This window comes from Narcine bancroftii, chromosome 7 (assembly GCF_036971445.1).
Source record: "Narcine bancroftii isolate sNarBan1 chromosome 7, sNarBan1.hap1, whole genome shotgun sequence".
In the NCBI taxonomy this organism is placed as follows: Eukaryota; Metazoa; Chordata; class Chondrichthyes; order Torpediniformes; family Narcinidae; genus Narcine; species Narcine bancroftii.
Genome location: NC_091475.1, coordinates 168,185,974 through 168,210,845, shown reverse-complemented (window position 1 = coordinate 168,210,845; position 24,872 = coordinate 168,185,974). Strand labels below are relative to the sequence as shown.

Here is a 24,872-nt window from a genome sequence, read left to right as displayed (position 1 = left end):
TACAGCGGTGTTGAGGCAAAATAGACTGGAGGACTCATCACGGGAGGCTCTGTGGGTTGAACTAAAAAAAAAGGTGAGGCTACAAATATAGGGGTATATTATTGGCCGCCAAAAGAGGATAGGGAACTGGAAGAGCAAATGTGCAGGGAAATAGCTGAGATGTGTAGTAGAACTAAGGGTTGTGATAGTTGGGGATTTCAATTTTCCTAATATTGATTGGGAAACACAATCAGTGAGAGGGCAGGATGGCTTAAACTTTGTACAGTGTGTTCAGGATTGCTTTTTACAGCAGTATGTTGAGGTGCCTACTAGAGGGGAGGCCATGTTAGATCTATTGTTAGGGAACGGAATAGGGCAGGTGACGAAGTGTGCGTTGGTGAGAACTTTGGATCCAGTGATCATGGGTCCATTAGCTTCAACTTAAATATGGAAAGGGATAGGTCAGGTCCGAGGTTGAAGGTTTTCAAGTGGGGTAAGGCCAGATTTGAAGAAATGAAAAGGGATTTGCAGAAAATTGTATGGACTGATCTTTTTTCTAGGAAGGATGTAGAGGAGATTTGGAGGGTATTTAAAGAAGAGATATTGAGAGTACAGGATTTTTACGTGCCAGTCAGGTAGAAAGGCAAGGCCAAAAGTTTTAGGGAACTGTGGATTTCTGGAAAAATTAGGAAGTTGGTTCGGTATAAGAGAGGGGCATATACTAAATTTAAGAAGCAAAAAATGGATAAGATGTATGATTATTATGTAGATTGCAGAAAAAACCTTAAGAAGGAAATTAGAAAGGCAAAAATAAGGTATGAGGTGTCAATAGTTGATAAGGTAAAAGTGAATCCAAAGATATGTAAATAGTAAAAGGAGGGTTAAGGATAGAATAGGACCACTGGAAAATGCGAGCGCTGAACTGTGCGAGGAACCATATCAGATGGGAGAGATATTAAACGATTTTTTCTCATCTGTGTTCACAAAGGAAAAGGACATTAGACTATGTGAGATAAGTGAAGCAAATGGCTTAGTTATGGAAAAGTAGGGATTAGTAAAGAGAGGGATTTGGAGCTTCTAGGGTCAGTAAAGGTGGATAGGTCTTCTGGTCCTGATGGGATTTTCCCCAGGACGTTAAGGGAGGTCAGGGAGCAAATAGCAGAGACACTGTCAGTGATTTTTCAATGATTACTGGAGGAGAGTTTGGTGCCGCAGGATTGAAGGGTTGCTAGTATAGTTCCGTTGTTTAAAAATGGCACGAGGTGTTGGTCAAGTAATTATAGGTCTGTAAGCTTGACTTTGGTGGTAGGAAAAGTTATGGAGGGTATTCTTAGAGATGGTGCGTATAAATATCTGGATAGGCAGGGATTGATCAGGAGCACTTAGCATGCTTTTGTGAAGGGGAAGTCATGTTTGACGAAACTTGTGGAGATTTTCTGAAGAAGTGACATGAAAGGTGGATGAAGGTAGGGCAGTTGATGTAGTCTATCTGGATTGTAGCTAAGCTTTTGATATGGTTCACATGAAAGGTTAGTAAGGAAGGTTCAGTCACTAGGGATTAATAGAGAAATAGTAAGATGGGTTCAGAGGTGGCTGGAGGAGAGACAGCAGAGAGTCACGGTGGACAGCTATCTGTCAGGATGGAAGCCTGTGACGAGCAGTGTGCCTCAAGGATCGGAGCTAGGTCCCCTGTCGTTCATAATTTATATTAATGATTTGGATGATGGGGTGGTTAACTGGGTAAGTAAATACGCAGACGATACAAAAATAGGGGGAGTGGTGGATAGTGAGGAAGGTTTTCAGGGATTACAGAGGGATTTGGTTAATCTGGAAAATTGGGCTGAAAGATGGCAGATGGAATTTAATGTAGAGAAGTGTGAGGTGTTTCATTTTGGAAAAAATAATCAAAATAGGACATATGCAGTGAAGGGGAGGACATTGGGGAATGCACAAGAACAAAGAGATCTTGGAGTTATGGTGCAGTGTTCCTTGAAGGTGGATTCCCATGTTGACAGGGTGGTTAAGAAGGCATTTGGTATGTTAGCATTCTTAAATCATAGCATAGAGTATAAGAGCTGGGAAGTGATGCTGCAACTGTTTAAGGCATTGGTGAGGCCAGGTTTGGAGTATTGTGTTCAGTTCTGGTCTGCAAATTATAGGAAGGATATAGATAAGGTGGAGAGTGTGCAGAGACAATTTACCAGGATGTTGCCTGGCTTAAAATTCCTAGAGTACAGAGGTGAAGAGGTTAGGACTTTATTCATTGGAACGTAGACGGTTGAGAGGGGATTTGATAGAGGTGTTTAAAATTATGAAGGGAATAGATAGACTAGATGCAAGTAGACTCTTCCCCCTGAGAGCAGGGGAGGTTGAAACAAGAGGACACAAGTTTAGGGGGCAAAATTTTAGGAGAAACATTAGAGGATGCTTCTTCACTCAGAGAGTGGTGGCTGAATGGAATAATCTTCCAGAGGAAATAGTTGAGGCAGAGTCAATTCTTAGGAGGGTCTTGGAGGTTATGGGCAGAGAATAGGTGGGGGGATCTAGCGGAGATGTTTGAATGAACCGGCATGGACATAAAGGGCCAAGATGGCCTGTTTCCATGCTATAAACTGTTATATGGTTAAAAAAAATACTGAAAATGCAGAAAACATTCAGCAGGTCAGACTGCACATGAAAACAGAGAAAACATTAATGTTTCAAGTTGAAGGCTGTTCTTGAGAATTTTAACATGAAAACAGAGAAAACTTTAATGTTTCAAGTTGAAGGCTGTTCTTGAGAATTTTAAATACAATGAGAAGACACTTGATGTCATAAAAAAAATCACTTCCAATGTGTAGTCAAGAGTTCCTAGAATTTGTTTCTTTACATCGTTCATTCCCTTGGTGCTGTAGATGAAGGGATCAATCTGTTTTTTTCTTTCTTTTAAAGTTATTTTTATTGTTTTTTCAGAAAATAAAACATATATAATAAGTCCATTGCATTGAGGCTATTACACATTTAAGATAATAGCACATGTTAAAGTGACAATAGTACTTGGACTTAAATCCCACTCCAATATGTATTTATACATAGAGTTGTACAAGAAGTAAAGAAAGAGAAAAATGGAAAAGAAAAAAAATCTAACTTAATTAATTCATATTGTAAATAGAGTAATGGCTTCGGGAGATCCAAACAAAGCGGGCAGAGTAACAACCATCATTGCATCTAATTAGTAGAATTGTGAAAATAAGCCATAAATGGACCCCAGGTCCTATCTAAAGAAATCTTGATTTTCATGACATTATTCCTAATTTTCTCCAAATTTAAGATGGATATAATGTCTAATAGCCATTGTCTGAGAGTGGATAGAAATTCCTCTTTCCATTTTAACAATACTGCTCTTCTTGCTAGTAAAGTGGAGAATGCTAAAACCTGTCTTTGATTAGAGGATAATTTTATGTTCATGTCTCTGGAAAAGACAGATATTGCAATTACCGGACATGGATCCAAATTAATCCCAAAAATTCTTGAAAGAGTTCTAAAAATATCAGTCCAAAAATTTTGCAATTTAGGGCATGACCAAAACATGTTTTTTTTCTACCAAATCTCAAGCAATGACATAGCTTGTGATTTTGACCATTTTCTGTATTTAGTATGAGAACATTTAATTTTCAAAATGTATACTTAACTTTTCTCAAATCATGCATCATCTTTTAAAATGGCAATGGTGCTTTACAGATTTGATTGAACCACATAACTTCAAGGGTTATGATCTGCCAGCACAGATCATGTTACTCAACACATTCAAAACAGAGAAAGCAGAAATCCAGCCACTCTTTTCATTGATTTTTTTAATGTTAAATTCCAATATACAAAAAAAGTAAATACGATGTTCCCATCATTTTATAGCTACTTCCGGCAATTCTGTTCCATCAGTCTACTGTGGAATTTGTAACGTGATTGATAGTACTTGGAGACTTGTAGGGAGTTTTTATTAGCTTACAATTAAGCGCCGGTATCTACAATGGTCTTTAGGTAAATCGGAGGTAAGGCGGGAAAACTAGGTTTATATCAGGATGAATGGGGGAAGAGCCAAGTGGAGGGGCCGGCCGTCTAATCTACCCATAGACAGTGAATTCCAGTTCACTGCAGAGTTGCGGCCTTATATGATTATTAAATGAATTATATTCCAGCACATTGTGTTGCTAATTTCTTCTGCAAGGGAGATGGAAGGACTGAGTAAGCTTCTGGCAATGATTAGGTGTAACGTGGCTGGATTGGTTGAATAGGAACATAGGAAGTAGGAACAGGAGTAGGCCAAAAATGGCCCATCAAGCCTGCTCCGCCATTCAATACGATCATGGCTGATCTAATTTATGACCTAACTCCACCTACCTGCCTTCTCCCCATATCCCCTAATTCCTCTATCATGTAAAAATTTTACTAATCGAATTTTAAATATGTTTAATGAGGCAGCCTCAACCACTTCCCTGGTTAGAGAATTCCAAACATTTACTACTCTCTGGGAAAAACTATTTTTCCTCATCTCTGTCCTAAATCTACTCCCCCGAATCTTGAGACTGTGTCCTCTCGTTTTAGTTTCCCCGGCTAGCTCAAAAAACCTTCCTACATCTATCCTATCCATACCTTTCATAATCCTATATGTTTCTATAAGATCTCCTCTCATTCTTCTGAACTTGAGCGAATACAATCCTAGATGATTTAATCTTTATCATAAGTCAACCCCTTCATCCCAGGGATCAACCTAGTAAACCTCCTCTGGACCGTCTCCAAAGCCAGTATATCCTTCCTCAAATATGGAGACCAGAACTGGACACAGTACTCCAGGTGCGGTCTCACCAGTACCTTATAGAGTTGCAACATGACCTCCCTACTCCTGAATTCAATTCCTCTAGCGATGAAGGCCAACATTCCATTTTCCTTCATAATAACCTGCTGCACCTGCAACCTAACTTGTTGCGATTCATGCACAAGCACTCCCAAGTCCTGCTGCACAACAGCATGCTGTAGTTTTTCACCCTTTAAATAATATTTAAAGAGGAAACACTGACATGGTCTTTGCCCTCAGACAGCTCCAAGAAAAGTGCAGAGAACAAAACAAAGGACTCTACATCACCTTTGTTGACCTCACCAAAGCCTTCGACACCGTGAGCAGGAAAGGGCTTTGGCAAATACTAGAGCGCATCGGATGTCCCCCAAAGTTCCTCAACATGATTATCCAACTGCACGAAAACCAACAAGGTCGGGTCAGATACAGCAATGAGCTCTCTGAACCCTTCTCCATTAACAATGGCGTGAAGCAAGGCTGTGTTCTCGCACCAACCCTCTTTTCAATCTTCTTCAGCATGATGCTGAACCAAGCCATGAAAGACCCCAACAATGAAGACGCTGTTTACATCCGGTACCGCACGGATGGCAGTCTCTTCAATCTGAGGCGCCTGCAAGCTCACACCAAGACACAAGAGAAACTTGTCCGTGAACTACTCTTTGCAGATGATGCCGCTTTAGTTGCCCATTCAGAGCCAGCTCTTCAGCGCTTGACATCCTGCTTTGCGGAAACTGCCAAAATGTTTGGCCTGGAAGTCAGCCTGAAGAAAACTGAGGTCCTCCATCAGCCAGCTCCCCACCATGACTACCAGCCCCCCCACATCTCCATCGGGCACACAAAACTCAAAATGGTCAACCAGTTTACCTATCTCGGCTGCACCATTTCATCAGATGCAAGGATCGACAATGAGATAGACAACAGACTCGCCAAGGCAAATAGCGCCTTTGGAAGACTACACAAAAGAGTCTGGAAAAACAACCAACTGAAAAACCTCACAAAGATAAGCGTATACAGAGCCGTTGTCATACCCACACTCCTGTTCGGCTCCGAATCATGGGTCCTCTACCGGCACCACCTACGGCTCCTAGAACGCTTCCACCAGCGTTGTCTCCGCTCCATCCTCAACATCCATTGGAGCGCTCACACCCCTAACGTCGAGGTACTCGAGATGGCAGAGGTCGACAGCATCGAGTCCACGCTGCTGAAGATCCAGCTGCGCTGGATGGATCACGTCTCCAGAATGGAGGACCATCGCCTTCCCAAGATCGTATTATATGGCGAGCTCTCCACTGGCCACCGTGACAGAGGTGCACCAAAGAAAAGGTACAAGGACTGCCTAAAGAAATCTCTTGGTGCCTGCCACATTGACCACCGCCAGTGGGCTGATAACGCCTCAAACCGTGCATCTTGGCGCTTCACAGTTTGGCGGGCAGCAGCCTCCTTTGAAGAAGACCGCAGAGCCCACCTCACTGACAAAAGGCAAAGGAGGAAAAACCCAACACCCAACCCCAACCAACCAATTTTCCCTTGCAACCGCTGCAATCGTGTCTGCCTGTCCCGCATCGGACTGGTCAGCCACAAACGAGCCTGCAGCTGACGTGGACTTTTTACCCCCTCCATAAATCTTCGTCCGCGAAGCCAAGCCAAAGAAAGAAGAAGAAATAATATTCAGCTCTTTTATTTTTCTAGCTGTGTGTGAAGCTCAAAATGTCAGCTTTGGAATGTGTGAGTCAGCATTGGAAGATATATATTTGACCATCACTGACCTTTAGCATATGTAAGTTCATTGAACTTTTGATGGCACCATGAGCTGGGGAATATCACTCTGGGAGTTTATCTCTCTAACTCTTTTCTCCCTTTGTGCTTAATCTCACCCCTTAGAAAATCCTAGATTCCCTTGTGCACAGAATCTCACTGCACCAAGTCCTTAAACAAGAATTTTAGGTCTACGTGACTGAAGCAGGAACCTATTCCTGCCATTCCTCTAATTAGTTACATGATGATTTGAGCACTGGTCCTTTATGTGTTTACCTCCCCTTTTAAGAGCTGCTGATGCAAGTCAGCCAGCACTGGTTGTTTTCAGCGGATGTGTGGGACTCATTTAATTATTCATGTTAAGTTGGGAAAATGACTTAAACAATGTCTCCAACATATGCTTAGATGTGTATAACATCCCCAAACAAAATCACCCACTGCCAGCATCAAAGAAGATAAATGCTGGCTTTCTCGGCTGTGCCATTTTAGTCAGTGGTTTTTTTAGGCCGAGACAAATGTCAGGAGTGGGTTTAGAAGAATGGGGCTGGAAGTAAAACAGCCACCGAACTGTTTGGGCTGGAAAGAAGCAGTAGAGTGCCAGGTCTAGAGCTCGTGCTGGGAAAGGAGAGAGGCAGCCAGGACAAAAGGGCCCCTGCAGGGAGGGCAGGAATTGGGCACCTGGTGTCAGGATCTGAGCATGGGATGATGCAGACAAGTGAGGCCAGAATCCAAAGGTGATGAAGAGCTGATGGTAGCGCCTGAAACTAGGACTGAATTAAGTGTCAGGAAATGGAGAAAGAAGTTACAATGAACAGATTCAATCACGAGTCTGCTTGGTTGCACTTGAACCATCTGCAAAGATCTGCTTGTCACATTATTTTCAGGGACTGAAATAAGAACAAAGAGGTTGGACAACAGCATATTTTAAAGTCCGTAGGTGTTTTAATTCATACATTGACAAATCCTTCACTTTATGGGTGTTATGTGCCACAATCTCCTATGCAGATTGTTATTTATATAACGGTTTCACAGAGAGAGCTATCATATAAACTATCTATGTATGGTATACTGGTGGTTGTAACTGACAGGGTTAGAGAATCTCTGGTGATTAGCAGTCAAACTCTAGTTCATTGCTTACGCTGGCCTTTTTAGAACTAGCTGTTTTGGAACAAATCAATGTGGAAGACTATACCTGGGAGAATATTATTCTTGATAGATAATCTTAGAATGAGATGGAAATGTAGTTGGAAGTTGCAAGAATGTAGAATTCTCACAAAAAAAGTGCTGTAAACTAATGGCTGAAATTGCATTCCTTAATAAAAGAATGATTAAGACTTTCATTAGAGCAGGGATGTCAAACTCAAATTCACGGAGGGCCAAAATTAAAAACTTGGACTAAGTCGAGGGCCGAACTAAATATTTATTGAAAATTTTCAACAACATCTGCCTGTTTTCTCTTCTTTCAACATATGTAATGTTAAACTTTAGGATATACTTTAGGAGGATAATGTTACAGGTCAGGAGTAGGTAGCTCAAGTTCACCCTTTGCTTGACCTGAGGGAAACCTATTTGGTCCCTGTGGAGATGTAGTCAGCATTCACAGGCTGTGTCCATTTTGGCCTGCATCAGGACTCAGCATTTCTTGCTCACTCCTCAGGCTCTAGGCCTCTATTCACCCTCGACCCACCATCCCTCTACCTGACCAGTCCTTTACCCAACCTCTACTCACCCCTCACTCCACTCGCTCTGCCTCTACCCACCCCATCCTATACACGCCCCTCTACTGCCTCTCCCCTCAACCTGTTCCTCCCTCTACCCGTCTCTCACCCTCTAATCACCCCTCCCCTACTCGTCCTGCCCCTCCCCTTTAACCTCTTCCCTATCCACCCCTCCTTCTACTCATCCCTCCCTCTAACTGCCCCTCGCACCACCATAACTTCCCCTGCCCATTACTCCTCACCTACACCCTCTGCCCACCCCTGCTTACCCACCCACTCAGGCCCAGCGCGCTGCCGATCAGCCTTTGCGGACAGCCACCATCTCTCTCTTCACGTGCAGGGCCGAACCAGCCGTCTCTGGGGTCCGAGCGGGTGCAAGCGCTGAAGGCCGTGGCGACCGGGAGAAGTGCGCTCGCGCTGTGGAAGGGCCGTCCGGTGCCAGTCGCGCGGGGCTCGTGCTGCCCGGGGGCCGTGCGCAGCCTGCCATGCCCGTTGCGCTGACAGGAAATCACAGGCGTTCGCCAATCCGCCGCACCGCTCGACAGGTGGGAGAAGTGACTGGTTGTGCGGGGAGCCTTCCAACTGGCTTGCCGGCTGATGACATTGACAGACTTCTCGTGTTACAATTTCTCGTGTTACAATGGGGAAGGATGTGCAATGAAGGGGAAGGATGGTGGGGGTGACATTACCAAAAAACAGCATCGGCTCTCGCTGCAGGGCGGGCCACCTCTAATACAATTTTGAAATGATCTTGCGGGCCAAATATAATTATATCGCAGGCCAAATTTGGCCCGCGGGCCAGAGTTTGACATGTGTGAAATAGAGCAATAGTGGATATAACTTTTTCAATTCCCCGCAGGACTAAATAATTTTACCTCACTTCAATTTTAATTGGGAGATTATTAATGCCTTCAAGTGTTTTTTAGTAATTTATAAATGCTAGGTTTTTAAAAAAAAACTTTTCTTGAGTTAGGCTGCCACAGGGGAATTGGTAACGTCAACCAGTCTGCAGTTAATTCAGATTTCAGATTTATTGTCAGAGTACATACATGACATCATGTACAACCATGAGATTATTTACAATATGCCGATGACTGTTTGTCTGAGTGTTTGATTGGGCATTCTCCTAATTCGGAAGCAGCAAAATGGGAGATTCAGATGTACACAGACTGCAAGAACCCTTCCATTCCAGAATATCTGATTTGCTCTGTGAAATTCTGAAGATGAGTTCATTGTTTTCCTAAATGGAAAAATCTTAAGATCCTTTAAGGAAAATTGGGCATGTAATTTCCAGCAATATAACATTGCCAGTTTTTTTTCTGATGCATTTATTTTGAGCATTCCATCATCCTGAAATCCACTCCAGGTTCAACAGTAGTTTTGTCCACCATCTATCAGGTTCTTGAACCTGTCTATACTACTCTAACCCTAACCATAAACTTCTCCGCGACCACCAAAAGATGAGTTTACACCATTGAAACATTGTTTTCTTGCTCTAACTGCAATTGTGAATATTTATCTTTCTTTTTATATTTATTATCTATTTTCTACCTCAAGACATAATGAGGTGATTAAATTTATACTATTATAGTTGATGTATATGTATGGCTGCATTCTACTTATGGAAATGATAATAACCTGTCATATTCATACTCATCTTCTTACTGGAAACAACAAGAAACATGATTTAACCCAATGAATTTTTAAAAATGTGAATTGTCCAGTGCAATGTCCTCGAATAATGTTGTTTTGTTCAACATTGTTTAGTTATAATGTTGTTGAGAAAAATATGTAAATAAAATACTGCAATATTTTACAGCAATATAAAATTGGTTTCATTTAATGCTGTTACACTTAAAGTAGCACTTTCCAAGAATGTACCAACAATGTTGAGAGGACCTGCTGTACAATCATTTCATCACAGCTGTTCCTCTCCATTTAAATGAATGGAATTGCTGTTCCTAACCCAGGTCTAACCTGAGAGAAATTTTTCAGGTAAAATCCCCAATGTGATTGCTCGAGAATTACCACAGCTTGTTTTTCCATGCGCTGTTCAACAGTGGACTGTTGCAATGTAGTCACAGAGAAGAGCGAACATTTGCCTGTGCATATGTGGGCATACAAACTGCATGGCAGTTACAGAGAAATACCAAAAGTTTCTCACAGAATTTCCTGCAAATTCAGGTTCATATTCTTTCTGTAAGGTGAAGAAAACAATCTGGAATTTTGAAGATTTCCAGCATTTTCTGTTTCTATTGAAGAATTCTCACCATCTGCAGTATTTTACTCTTGCATCATTGAGAATAAAAAGTTTTGACTTTGAACCCTTGTTAGAAGTTCAAGGCTTGATTCAATCCAATAAAATTATACAATCATAGTCAATATTTACTTTACCTCATCTGCATCACTCCAGGTTTTCCGATTTGATTTCTGGTGTAGAACTAAAGAGGTTTCCATAAAGCCATTCAGGCCAATGTCACTACCAGCTCTTTAATAAATGTGTCCAAAACTAATTCCAGTATTCAGTCATTGCAGTCATATTCCACTTCAAAAAATTGTCTAACTTTCCAGCTCTATCTTTACCTTACTCTGGAGGAAAGGGTTACTTCCTCTAATAATCGCCATACTTACAGCATTCTTTAAACCTCATTTACAGACAGATTTTCTTGATCACCTGGCATTATTGATGTCAGAGCTGCTGTATTGGCAGCGCAGCCACTAGTGTAGATTTGGAAGAGCAGAGACACAGCGCTGCTCTCCAAAGGGTTCAACCACCTAGACCTAATGCCTAAAGGTATTAAACGGCCTATTAAAGGAATCAATGGTATTTTTTTAAATCCTGCAACCACAAAGGTCTGTGCTTAGCAATGACCATGAGGGGTTACAGACTCCAGGTGAGCAGTGTGGACTGGAGCAAGGCACTAAAAACAAGGAAAATACCAACCCACCACTGCTGAGAAGAGGAAGCAGATGGTGACCACAGCAATGGACCAGCGATCAGCGAGGGGCTCAGCAGCTGTTGGATCCACTCAGGCTGTGGGCAAAGTGTGGTCAGGGGACCTACATGGGCTACTGGCTACTAAAGACTTGCAGTCGGGAGACTCACAGGGCTGCGTGCTGCTGGAGACTGGCTCATGGTAACTGGGGGTATCAGAGGTGGTAGTTGAGAAGATGCTGATGGCAAGAAGTGCTCTCAAAGGGTCTCAGTGCTGAAGGCTTCCTGATCGTATTAGAGGTTTGGATCTGATCCTCAGTTGCAGAGATTGTGGGAGTGCTGGATGCCAATTCACATACAATGACTGAGGGGACTCTCTCTTGCTTCTCTTTCTCTCATACTGTAAGGGACTAATGACAATGTGTTGTCTGCTTTACAACAGGCAGAAGGCGATTTTCTGTAATACTACATGTACTGTTCTATAACATGATGATAAAGGAATCTTGAATCTTGAGTTGCTACTTTTCTTGTAAACGATCTTAAAATCTCAGTATTTTTTCTTTCACTTTCCCTGCTCCAGTGGAAAGAGTCCAACATTTCAGGCATTTCCCCAAAGATTTAATCTCCACTCTTTGTTTATATTTTCCAATTCCAGCAGTTTATTGAATCAAATCAGTGCAGTCACCTACAACATGATCCCACCACCAGACACATCTTCCCCTCTCCTCCCCTCTTTCGTAGGGGCAAATCGCTCTGTGACTCTCTCATCCACTCATCCCTTCCCACTAATCATCCCCTTTGCACCTTCCCCTGTGACCACAAGAAGTGCCACATTTGCACCCATATCTCATCCCTCAACACCATTTGAGGCCCTAAACAGTCCTTTCAAATGAAACAATACTTCACTTGTGAATTTGTGGGAGGCATCTACTGTATCCAGGGCTCCTGTTGTGGCCTTCTCTACATTGGAAATATGGTGGAACCACTGTATTACTGTTTGTATGTGTATGGCTGGCCCGTCCCTTGCTGATTGTACCTGTGGCTCCTCCCTCTTGGTTCCCCTAATAAAGGCGACAAAGCTATAACCCATTTCCTGTGAACAAGCTGGGATCTCGTGTCAACAACATGAGATGTGCCATCAGTTTATGGTAATAAAAGCCTATCGGTCAGGTAACTTCTAGTCTTTGGAGTTATTGATAGCGCATCAGGAGAGATGGATTCAGACTGGGAGATCGCTTTGCTGACCTCCCTCCTTTCCTCCAGCTCTCCACCCCTATCTCTCTCTGTACACCTCCCTCCCCCATTTGCTGTTGTGCCCTCCCTCCCTTATTCACATTACCTCTTGCCTGTGGGACTGTGCTCTTCAGAATCAGAATTTATTATCATAAACAAGTCATGAAATTCGTTGTTATGCGGCAACATCACAATAAAAACATTCATATAAACCACCTTAAAAAATAAATTAAAAATAGTGCATGAAAAGTCAAATTAAGGCAGTGTCTTTGGTTCATTCTGGAATCTGATGGCAAAGGGGATGAAGTTGTCCTTATGCTCTCCTCTTCCCCCCCCCCCCCCCCCCCCACCATTTTATTTAGGCACGTACCTAGATTTTGCTCATACTTTCATTAAGGGCTCAGGTCCAAATCTTATGTATCTTTATCTTTGCTATATGAAGGACACTATTTGACCAGCTGTGTTTCTCCAGCCCTGTGTTTTTACCTTCACTGGCAGCGTCTGCAGACTTTTGTGTTTTAGGCATCCTTCATGCTGCTGATAATTGTGATATACTTGCTTGTTATCCTTAGCCAGCCTCCGGAAAAGGCAAAAGTACTTCATTCATCATTTCCAATTTTCTGGTAGCTTGTGATGTATGAACCCTCACTGATCTGATTGTAGTTTCTCAGCTAGGTTTCATTCTGTAGGTCCTCCTTTTCTCCTCCCCAGGCTGTACACTCAGAACTTCTGATCTTGATTTATAAATCTCTGTTCACAATAGCTTCCAAGCCCCTCTGAGAGACCTTCTGACATTACACTGCTGTATTTCAGGAAGGGGACTTGAACCATTACCCTTGTGACTCAAAGGTGAGGGTGTTACCAACCTAGGCAGCCTTATTGCTCAATAAAAAAAGTTTTTTGTAACTATTTTGATCAGTAATGCAATACATTCTGGACATTTGCGAAGTGGCTCCTTCAGTATCTTCTTTTGTATGGTTTGGCTGCTGTGCTCTAGTGCCTTGGTCATACCACTGTGATAGTCCAGTCCTAAACTATGCTGTAGGTTGCATGAAATGCCTGTCTCTGAGCTAGTGCCAATGACAGTGGTTAGAAGTGGCACAAGGCCTTCTTCTTCAAGCTTCTCCACTGGAGAGTAGGGAAGAGCCATGAGGTGAAAAGTAAAATGGCTCCTTCTCCTCTTCCAGGTTGTCCAGGCTGGATCTTGCTCATCGGAGCCTGAGGTAGGAGGTTTCTGAGTGCGATGAAAGTGGATGTTATAGGAAAATCAATTTTTTGGATAAAACCACAGTTTTGTACCATGTTACCAGGTACCAAATAATGATCAGACTAAATGCAGGAAGCAGATTGAAAGTCTGGTAACATGGTGCTTAGATAATGACCTCTCTCAAAGCCAATAAGACGAAGGAGATGATCATAAACTTCAGGAGAGGAGTTAGAGAACACCCCCTCCCCCCCCCCCCCCCCACCCATATCATTGGTGCTGAAGTGGAAAGAGGAGAAAATATCTTAGGAGTAAACATCTCTGATGACAGGACCTGTACCAATTACATTAACATAGTAGTTCAAGAAAGCATACCAACATGTCCACTTTCCTAAAGACTAAGTTTAACATGTCCCCCATATCTCTCAACAAAAAAAATGGTAGTACTGCTGGAGTTGTTGTAACAGCAGTGGCGCTGCTGGTGCAGACCTGGGAGAGCAGGGAATGGAGACATAGAACTGCTCCCAAGGTCCCACTGTCTGGTCCTGATGCAATGGCTTTATACAGGCTTTAAACAGACTGTTAAAGGAATTAACTGTTTTTTTAAATCCTGCAAACATGGAAGTACTTGACCAATATGTCAGTGCCTGTGCTGGGCAGTGTACAACACAGGGTTGCAGACTCCGGGGAACAGTGGACCAGTGCAGAAGTGGGGAGAACACCACCCCCCCCCCCCCACCCACCACTCCACTGTTGAGCTGGAGAAGTATGGAAGACGACAGTGCAGGGAAGGTACCCATAACAGCGGATGGACGGAGGGCTCAGCACGGTTACCGATTTGCAAAGGACTCATATAGGCTGCGGGCTGTTGGCAATTTGCAGTCGAAGAACCCACACAGGCTGCAAGATACTGGGAAGCAGGTACAGTAACCAGGATTCGAGAGAGTGCTGAGGGCAAGATGAACTTCAGAAGGGCCTCCGGCACTGAAGGATTCCTGATCGCATCGGAGGTTTGGACCTGGAGCTCAGGCTGCCAGTGGTTTTAACAGAAGGCTGTGTGGCTTCAGAGGCTTTGGGAATGATGGAGATGAATCCACAAACACCCAATGTCTCTGAAAGAGCTCTCTTTTGCTTCTCCTTCTCTTATTGTTAGGGCACAGGGGAAAGCTTATGGGTGCTCATTGTTTGTCTTACGGCAAACAAAAATTGAAGTATATCCTATATATTTCATTTTTTGTATTAATATGTGACAATAAAAGAAACTTTGACCTGCTACAGATGTCCCTTCAAAACCATTCTTGCTGGATGCATCACAGTGTCATATGGGAGGTGCTCTAGTCAAATTGGAAGAAACTGTGGAAAGTAGTGAATGCAGCTTAGAATATCATGCAAAGGTCTTTTCCTTCCATTGGATCCATACATTGCTCACTGCCGAGGAAAAGCAGCCAACATACTGAAGAACCCATCTCACCTTTGCAGCCTGTTTCTGTACTTTAAAATGTACAAAATGTATGTAATTCTTAACCATTGACCAAAACCCATCACCAGAGTTCATTCAGTAAATGGATAAAGAGAAGCAGTCGTACAAATTTATAATCCCTGGTTTGTTGCAGCCTGTATATTTTCATTTTCTTCTACATCTCCTTCACCTTCATCCCTAGCATCTCACCCATCCACCAAATAGCTCCCCCTTAACCCTCAAATTTGCTCTTCCATTTGCTCCAGCTGTCAACCAGTTCCTCATAAGAATCAACAGGTTTTACGTGAAGCCCACTGGCCATTCCCTTACTTAGAGCATCAGATCAATAGTGGAAATAAGATCCTTAAGATGGATCTTATAGAAATGCCTACCAAGCAATAGTTGAATATTGTGGACCAATTTTTGACTATTACACACATACTACTTTTGACCATGCAGCACTCAGTGTGTCAGGAGCTTGAATGGGTGGTCGGCTGGCCGGGACTGGGTGGTAAGTCTGAATTCGGGGTATCATGAGGTCGAATGCCAGAGCATTGGAAGCTCTGATGAGAGGGCACCCAGGATATCGGGAGCTCGGATGGGTGGGCAAGCGGCTAGGGCCTAGGTGGGAGTCAGCAGTCGGTGTGCCTAGAGCTCTGGAGGGCAGGCAGCCTGGGCCAAAAATTGGGGAGGGAGGGGGTCAACTTTTACATGGTACTGACTTATACATATGTTTCAATAGTCAATATGGTGCAAAAGGATCTAAATCTTATTGTTTATCTTTCTTTTTTTAATCTTCCTGAGCCTTGGTTAATCCCTGCTAGTCACAAACCAGATAATATAAAGGTGCAATTTCTTCAACCATCAGCCTACCAAGAACAGTGTAATACAAAGAATTTATCCATCCCCAAATATGGTACTTTGATAACTTTAAGACATTTGAAAGTGCCTTACAGTCAATTAACTACTTTGAAGTGCAGTCCTTCAAAAAAATCTATTCGACTTTTTGCCCATTTGCAATGGAAGACAGGAACTAAAGTTCATTTGAAGGGCTGTATCTCCTCAGCATTCCCACAGAGTCGCACCATAGGATTATTTTAACTTGTATTTTCAAGTCTGGATCAGAACTTGAATTAAACCTCAGGGGTCAGAGTGCACCAATGATGAGGAGTGGTTCCTGATCTTTTACTCTGTAGGATACACTTGGCAAGTACTTTATGGCAGTGTGCAGAGATTTGTACTATTTCCCAGAGAACTGCCTCTCCCCTACCCCAAGGTTTTTATTATATACAGGAGAACAAAATCATGGAAGCTGGTGGGAAGATCATACTGAAGAACTACAAATGTCTTGGGGTCCATTGAAAATAAATCAGAACTTTTCTTTTTTCTTTGTAATGTATCAGGTTTTGTCTGCAAATACAGACTCCTTCCAAATACTATTAAAGTGGTGAAAGGAGATTGTCTTCAGAATGGTTAAAATACTTTTGGGTGCTGTCCGGGATTAGAAAGGAAAGAAAAATTTATAGAAAGAGATTAATTTGGGAAGCAGGATGCATTTTTGAATTCTTTTTAAATTCTATTTTAACTGTTGAAAGTGACATAAAGGTGCTGTTTTTCTTTGCAAGGTATATAATGCTACTCAATAATCTTCATAATCTTCTGTATTTTCCAATGACAATAGTATATTATTTATGTCAAGAAAGAGAAGTAGAAGTTAGCAGAGAGATGCACTGGTTGCCAACTTGCAATAACTTGTTTTATGATCTAGCAGAAATTCTAGATATGATTTAGTGGTTTCATATCCTAGCCAAACCATCCATTGGAGATGTTAAGTGCAGATTCGTGCCTCCAACAGGAAGTCTAAGATAATGAGGGAGATAAGCTGAAGTATCTCCTTGAGCTAGCAATCAAAATGTCTCAGCTATATTAGAAACTGATCATCCTTGGCAAGTAAGATGAGTAAACTTGTTGAAAAAGGGCAGAGGATGAACTTTAATCGAAAACATACATTTCTAATTACATTATCAGTCATGGAACTGCAGTGTAATGACTGCTACCAAAAACTACTGCTTCATTTTTATGTCCATTATAATCATCGAGTTGTCATTATAAAAGTCTTTGTTATAGATGAGCAAAGTATCATTACCAATAAAAATGCTAGTTCTTTAATTACATTTGTATCTTCAATTACACTACATCACACAACCTAAAATACTTTTAATTCATTTTTAATACTTGTTTGTGTTGATGGTTTAGGATAATTTAATGAGGTTGCAAGAGTGAATTGGAGTCTTATATGCACAATTAAGTTATAGTCAATGCACCTCAACAGTATATGATCTCTTTGCTTTGCTGTCATGTCGAGTGTCACAATGAAATATGGTTTGTCCCAATGGGTTGGCAATGCTTCAGGGGTGATTTCACTTCAGCAATTTAGATAACATCTTATACTCACTTGCTATATTTCAGAAAGGAAGATTGGAATTTCATGTGTACTTTCCATATCTGTTTTCAGAACATCCCAAACCACTTGACACCAACGAAAAACCTTTGAAATACAGTTACTGTTCTACAGCAGGAAACTCAACTGCTCTTACAAAATACAATGTAATAATGACCAAATAATATATTCTTTGTAGATGTTGACTGAGGAGTGAATATTGGCTAAAATTTGGAGGTCGGTAACCAGTGGTGTTCTGCAGGAATCTGTTCTTGAACCCCCTTCTTTTTGTGATTTTTATAAATGATTTGGATAAGGAAGTGGAGGGGAGGATTAGAAAGGTTGTAAATGATGCAAAAGTTGGAGGCATTGTGGATAGGGTCATAGTTAACAACAGGATATAGATAGGATGCAGAGCTGAGCAGAGAAATGACGGATGAACTTCAATCAGGAAAAGTATGAAGTGGTACAGTTTGGAAGATCAAATTTGTAGGTGAAATGAGAGGCTAATGGCAGGGTTCTTAGCAGTGTGGAGGAATAGAGCGATCTTGGGGTCCAATCCATGGAACCCTCAAAGTTGCCATGCAAGTTGATACAGTGATTAAGAAAAAAAAAGGAATAAAATATTATAAAGATTATAAAATAAGCTGAAGAATTTTACAAAATAAACAAATACAATATCTTAAAAAAGAACTACCCCCTACAACCCACCCCCTTTCAGAGCTCTTACTTAAAAAAAACAATTATATCTGGTTTTAACAGGTTGCTGTTTGATGTGCCATCTTTTTACATCTTTTGTCATAAAAAAACATTTACTTAATATCCAAACCTATACACTCCAAATACAAACTCCACATTTTAACAAAAAAATAATTATTGTTCCGCAAATTATAAGTTATCTTTTCCAAGTAAATGCATAATTTTGGATTTCGTTATGTCATCTTTGTATACTCAATTCAACATCATTTTTCCAAGTGACTGCTATACATTTTCTAGCTACTGCCAGCCCTAAACATATAAATGCAATTTGAGGTTTCTCCAGTCATAAACCTGTTCTTTAATGTATTCATATATCCCAATAAATATACCCATGGATCAACATATAGATCTATCTTGAATAAATCTTGCAAAAATTTAATAATTTTTCCCCCAAGAGGTGTGACTTTTGTTCATTCCCACATTGAATGCAAAAAAGTACCTGTCTGTTCACCACACCGAAAACACAAGTCTGATGAACTGAATCCATATTTTTTCAATTTTTCAGGGGTTAAATATAACTGATGCAAAAAATTATAATTGACCAAACTATATTGTACATTAATTAACTTTGTAACACTGTCAACACGCATAACAGATTATTCCTCCAAAGATATAGGAATAGATGTCATTCTCCCATTTATCTTTAATTTTATATATATCAACTTTCATCATCTTTTCCTGTAATAACATATACATTTCCAAACCAAATCCCTTTTTTTCCTTATCAAATTTAGACCAATATCTGTTCTTAATATAGATTATAAATTATTTACCTCCAATATGGCCAAACGATTAGAGGAGTTTTTACCTACATTAATACATAATGATCAGACAAGTTTTATACACCACCACCAAACACAAGACAATATACGAAGAACACTTCACATTATTGGTCATATACAAAAAATAAAATTAAAGCAAAGTTATTAGCATGGATACTGAAAAGGGATTTGATTCGCTTAATTGGAACTTTACAGAGTTTTACATAGATTTGGTTTACATGATACAATTATTAAAACTATACAGGCACTATATGACAATCCTACTGCTAGGATTAAAATCAATAGATATTTATCAAATAGTTTTATACCAGAAATGGGTACGAGTCAGGGTTGTGTATGGTTACCACTACTCTGCATTATATTTGGAACCATTAGCTCAATACTTAAGGCAGAATGAGGATATCAGGGGAATTACTATTAAAGGGACAGAGGATAAATTGGTCAGTTATGCAAATGACATTTTGATATATTCAGGGCAACCCTAAACTGATGCAATCCTTGGAACGATATGGTAAGTTATCAGGATACAAGATTAACATAGATAAAACCCTATTACTCTCATATAACTGTAGCCCATCAAGGGAAACTGAAAGTAGATACCTCTAGGCATGGCAAATAGAATCTGTTAAGTATTTGGACATCATTATGCCAAAAGATTTGGCCAAATTATTGGAATGCAATTATTTGCCTATATATAAAAAAATTAAGGAAGATATAAGATGAAACCTTATTCCTTTTTTTAATCCAGTTCAAAGACTGAATCCATTAAAATGAATATATTTCCCAGACTATTATATCTTTTTCAGACCCTAATCATCATCGATTCAATGAATGAGATAAAATGTTATCAACATTTGGCAAGGTTCATCACAAAACATTGCAATTAGCCAAGGAAAAGGGAGGATGGGGCCCATCTTCTCTTAAAGATTATTAATTTGAGAGCTGTGATTTGCTGGTGTAACCCATCATATAATGCTCAATGGAAAAATATTAAGGGAAGATACTTTCCAACCCCATACTGGCAATTTTGACTGATAACAACCTACAAAGATACATAAGTAGTATTGATAACCCATGAGTGAAATGGATTCTTTAAAAAAAGGAAAACTACTGTGAAAGTATATAAACTAGAGTGAGATATTGCAATTCTTAAATGGTGTGCGAATGACTTGGATTTTCTGCCGAATAAATTTGATACAAAATTTTAGGACTGGATAGCTAAAGGAATAACAGTTCTTTGTCATATAATGAAAGAAATTCTGAAATTCTTAAAGAGAAAAATTTATTAGAAAAACAAGACTTTTATCAGTATTTGCAGATGCGCCATTAAGTTAATAAGAGAGTTAAACATGTAACTGAGGCAAGTATATGTTTGATTATAACTGTTTAGAAAAGCATGTAATTCAGATAATAGTAGTGAAATCATTTCATGTGTATACAAAATCTGTCAAATCTTAAAACAGGCTCGACTTCATACATTAAAACAAAATGGGAAAAGGAAAGAGGGAATACTATATCTGAGGAATAATGGAGAATAATATGGAGGTATCAATGGAAGTGTACCAGTTCACAGAAATGGAGGGAGTTTGGGTGGAAAAACCTGATATATTATTACACCCTCTCAGAAATCCCATTATAATAGTAACCTTCCTATTTGCTGGAGAAATAGTGGAAATCAAAATGCAAACTATTACCATATTTTTGGGAATGCTGTGTTATCAAAGATTATTGGAGTGGGGTATTCACTGCCCTACAAGATATTTTTAAATATGAAATACCCTTAGAAAGTTTGGAGTTTATATATACCTCAAGAATGGTTGAAAAGAGATAAATAATGAATATACTGTTGGTGACTGGTAAAAAGAATCTTATCTGGAAATGGTTATCACAGGAACGTCCAACTTTAAATGTGTGGAAGAAAATTATACTGGACATTTATAAATGAAGATAACAGCATCTGTTAATTATAAATTGGAACAATTTGATTCATATTGGGAAAAATAGTTTAACAACATAATACTTCATTGGCCTGACCTTATTCTTACAAATCAATGATTATGATATTACAAAATAATCACTCCCTACTTGTATATAGTTTTCTTCTTTTTCTTTTTCTGTCTTTCTTCTTCTCTGTTATATGGTTATATGTTATATGGTTATGTATAATATCTGAAATATATCTCATGGAAATATTTGTTTAAACTTCAATAAAAAATAAATTTTAAAAAAAGAAGGCATACGTTGGCCTGACCTTCAATGGTCAGGGAATTGAGATCAAAAGCCATGATATAATACTGCAGCCCTATAAAACTCTGGTTATACCACGCTGAGTATTATGCTCAGTTCTGGTAGCCTCATAATAGGAAGGATATGGAAGGATTAGAGAGAGTACAGAGGAGATTTACTAGGATCTGTCTGGATTGGGGAACCTGTCCAATGAGGAGATATTGAGTGACCTCAGGCTTTTCTCTTTGGAGTGACAGAGGATGAGAGTGATGTACAGTAAGTAAGTCGAGAGGCTGAGACTGAGTCACTAACTTAAAGGCTTTTATTCACAATGGACAGGGACCTCGTCCTGTGCCATGACCTGGGCTTTCTGGGGAAGGGTCAAGGCGTTAGAGACTTTATACTAGGTCAAAGAGGGAGGGGTCACAGAACGGGGCAGAGCCAGGAAATAAGGAATACAACAGTTCACCACATTCACCCCTTGTTTTCTTTATTGTCCTGCAGGGTGATGTGGGGCCACAGTCTTATAGGTTAAGTTGGTCCAGTGGCTTGATATTCCATACTGACCAGTGGAACGCCAGTTGCGGGTTGCGGCCAGGGCCACTGTCTCGTCCTGCAACTTCAGCGCTGTGTTGACCTGCTGGGGACGTGACAGCTTGGCTGGAGTGACGGGGGGGAGGTGCAACAGTATGTATTGCGTATCCACGTAAGGGGGGGGTGTTGCCTGGTGGTTGTGCTCCTCAGGCCCCCCCCCCCCCCCCCGTGCACAAGATCCCAGATGGAGACAATTTCCTCACGCCCATCCTAGTAGGCTACATACACATATTAGGGGTTTGTCTAGGAGTCGGTTTTGTTTTCGTAGCATGACCGGCCCTGGAAACGTCAGTCAGGAGGGTAGTGTGGTCCCTGATGCGGACTTCTTGGGAAAGGAGAAAATTCTTTTGTGAGGGGTAGTGTTAGTGGCACTACATAGCAGCAATCGAGTGGTGAGTGGCAGACAGTCCCCTGGATTTTAGGGCAAGAAGGATGGCCTTCCACATGGTGATGTCCTCTCTCTCTACCTGACCATTCTCCCAGGGGTTAAAGCTCATGGTCTTGCTGATGGCGATACCCCTGGCCAGCAGGAATTGGCGCAGCTCATCACTCATAAACGAGGACCCCTGGTTGCTGTGGATGTATGATGAGTACCCAAACAAGCTGAACAGGTTGTGCAGGGCCCCAATGACTGTAATGGTGGTCATGTCAGGGCAGGGGATGGCAAAGGGGAACTGCAAATACTAATCGATAATAGTGAAGAAATATGTATTGCAGTTGTTGGAGGGAAGGGAGACCTTGAAGTCCATGCTCAGGCATTCGAAGGGGCACGTGGCTTTTTAACAGGCGCGCCCTGCCCAGTTGGTAGAAGTGTGGCTTGCACTCCGCACAGGTCATGTCTCTGACATCCCCAATGGAGTATGGCAGAATCTGAGATTTGATAAAGAGAAAAAAGTCTCATGACATCAGGGTGGCAATTCTGGAGGGCTTTGAGGCGATCCACCTGTGACAGAGCATCTGAGGGCTCGTTAAGCTTCCCTAGCAGGTACAGAATGTTGTAATTGTAGGTGGAGAACTCCATCCTCCACCTCAAAATTTTACCATTCTTTATCTTACCCCACTGTTTATTGTTGAACATGAATGCCACGGCCCGTTGGCCCGTGAGCAGGGTAAGACGTCTGCTGGTCAGGTAATGCCTCCACTGCTGTACTGCCTCAACTATCATTTGAGGCTCCTTCTATATAGAAGAGTGTCAGATTTCAGGGCCCTGGAGGGTGTGGGAGAAAGGGCAATGGGCAGCCTTCCTGATTAAAGGTTGCGGCCAGGGCGAAATTGGATACACCACTCTCCACCTAGAAAGGGGCAGATTCATCCACCAAATATGTTGCGGCATTCGCGATGTCCTCCTTTATATGGCAAAAGGCCATTTGTCAGGAGGAAGGAAGTGGACTTAATAAGGAGGTGTGCTTTATCGACATAATTTGGAAAGTTCAGCAGTTCACCACAGAGAGGTGACTAATTAAGGTGTATAACATACAAGACCTACTTTTAAGTTTAATGTTCTTTGTCAAAATATCAGGAATAACAACACTGCTCTTCAGTGAAGCAGTCCCATATCCACCTAAGATATCAGATAGGTGTTTTAATATCTATCCAAAAGACAGTAAAGTGTAAAGCCTAAAATTTTGAACTATCGGCTGAGACATGACTGGAGATGACAATGATGCCACAGAGCCACAGTTGACAGAACCACTATCTTTAATGAAGACAGCTCCCTACTCAAAAGCACATTTCATGTCCAAGCGATGATGTGCATTCTGGAATTTTTTCAATGTCTTTAATATTTACCAGTATAATGATTACTGGTGCATTTTACATTTCTCAGAAAGGAAAGCTGACCAAAATATTTCTATTTCAATTAAGTTATGGTTATAAAAAAGTGAAATTTTATGAGAACAACAGCAGTTCAGTTAAACTTAGATAGCTATTTCAGACATTTTGTTTCACAGGGCTCAGTTAAACACAATACAAATGTTCAATCTGTCAACAAGTCACTGGAATTTTAAAATAATTGGAAAAGTCACAGAGGCTAATGTGCAACAATATCCAGGGAGTTTACCCAAGCCAGCTCGTGACCTGTGCACTCAGATATGCTTAGGCAAGACTGTCTTTAGTAGCATAAGTTTCAACCCAAAATCTATTGCAATCTCGATGTGCTACGAGCACTTAGCCTTGCAGCCTTGGCAACCAGTTCTTAAGGAGACATACTACAAGATAAGTGGCATTCATTCAGCTACAGAGATGATATTACACCTGAATGAATGGATGTTGCAATATTAAGAAAAGAGAGGGAATAGGAGTGTGCATCTAGGAGATCAGAGGGACATGAACAAGGCATGTTTTTTGTGCATTGGAACTCTTCCAGGCTACAACTGGGCTCCTCATTCAAGATTTTGCCGCTGTACAGACATGAGTGCAGAATATAAATTAAGGAATCTCAATGAAGGCAAATTCCTGTGTCCATTCTGCTTCTGAAATAAAAATGTTCAGATAAGCAGATTCCCACCAGAAAGTCAGAAGCCACATTTCCTGGTGCTCGTTCCATTTTGTTTGGAGCTTACAAGGCGCAAGTTTCTCATGCTACAGTACTTCTCCCTGGCCTGTATGAGTACCAGTCTATCTCAGTATTTCTGACCTAATTTCTATCTCTTTATAGTCCAGACTTCTGTTTGTTAACATAATCTGAAAGACTGGGGAAGTTCATTTTGTGCATTGATTATTTTATATTCACTATTCTGCTTCCTCTTTTGATTTCCAGCTGGTTCCTTCATCTCCATCTTTCTAATGCTGATCCCTGTCAATTTTCCCCTTAATGCTGCCAAGGCAGAAGCCTTCCTTTTGGCTGCATTCTTCTCCTTCAGTAACCTGTTCAGCTATACCTTGAGGATGCAGAGCTACATTTTTCTTGTTTTGTTCATTCCATTACCATGCCACTCTTGTAACATTTTAGAAGTATC

The 24,872-nt window shown here is 41.0% G+C and overlaps 1 protein-coding gene and 1 long non-coding RNA gene across 14 annotated transcripts in view; one reads left to right on the top strand and one right to left on the bottom strand.

Moving 5' to 3' along the window:
- pdgfd (platelet derived growth factor d) overlaps positions 1-24,872 on the top strand; it is a 365,062-nt gene that overhangs the window by 251,253 nt on the left and 88,937 nt on the right. The gene's annotated exons all lie outside the window — the stretch shown is intronic.
- Positions 1-24,872, bottom strand: part of LOC138739352 (uncharacterized) — a 188,564-nt gene that overhangs the window by 162,777 nt on the left and 915 nt on the right. For 3 of the 6 annotated variants that reach the window (XR_011342194.1, XR_011342197.1, XR_011342198.1), the window contains exon 2: positions 19,087-19,121. The exons of the other annotated variants lie outside the window; for them this stretch is intronic. This is a non-coding gene — a long non-coding RNA (uncharacterized lncRNA). The remainder of the gene's footprint in view (positions 1-19,086; positions 19,122-24,872) is intronic. 6 annotated transcript variants of the gene reach the window in all.